Source organism: Aplysia californica, unplaced genomic scaffold (assembly GCF_000002075.1).
Source record: "Aplysia californica isolate F4 #8 unplaced genomic scaffold, AplCal3.0 scaffold00338, whole genome shotgun sequence".
In the NCBI taxonomy this organism is placed as follows: domain Eukaryota; kingdom Metazoa; phylum Mollusca; class Gastropoda; order Aplysiida; family Aplysiidae; genus Aplysia; species Aplysia californica.
The window spans coordinates 289,399-289,971 of record NW_004797608.1 but is presented as its reverse complement, the minus strand read 5'-3'; positions in this window follow the sequence as shown (position 1 = coordinate 289,971).

Genomic DNA, 573 nt, shown 5'->3' with positions numbered 1-573 from the left:
AAAAATAGTCTTGTTTGGATTATAGTACGCCAGCTTTCATGTCTCGGTTGCTAAACCTACACGACAATAACACCCAGACACCCAACTCCAGAATGGTACTTGTACCCAATCGTTTGACTTGTCTGTGTCTGAAGAAAGTGTATTGTCGTTGTTGCAATAAGAGTGAGGCGACTCAACTGTCTGTCCTCGAGACAAATTCTAGGTGCAGATTCTAGAACGGAATTCTCGAGACAAGTTCTCGAGTTTTCAAGTGGGTGAGGAGCTGCCGAGACGAGAGGTCATTGACCCAATCCGTTTGTCCAGACAGGACTCAAGGCAATGGGAACAAAAAGAAGGCGTGTTTGGATTCCACTGCTATTTCCACTTCTATGGCACTATGTCACATTTTTACTTAGACTGTCCGTGTTTTGTTTGAATTGGGTTAAGTGGTTGTTCAGATTCTTATAGATAATCTGTTTGTCCTATTGTTTCCCACTCTAATTTTCTTACGATCTATTTGTCGATCTGTCCGTGTGAACAAAAACATTTTTATAATTCTCTCTCTCTCTCTCTCTCTCTCTCTCTATATATATA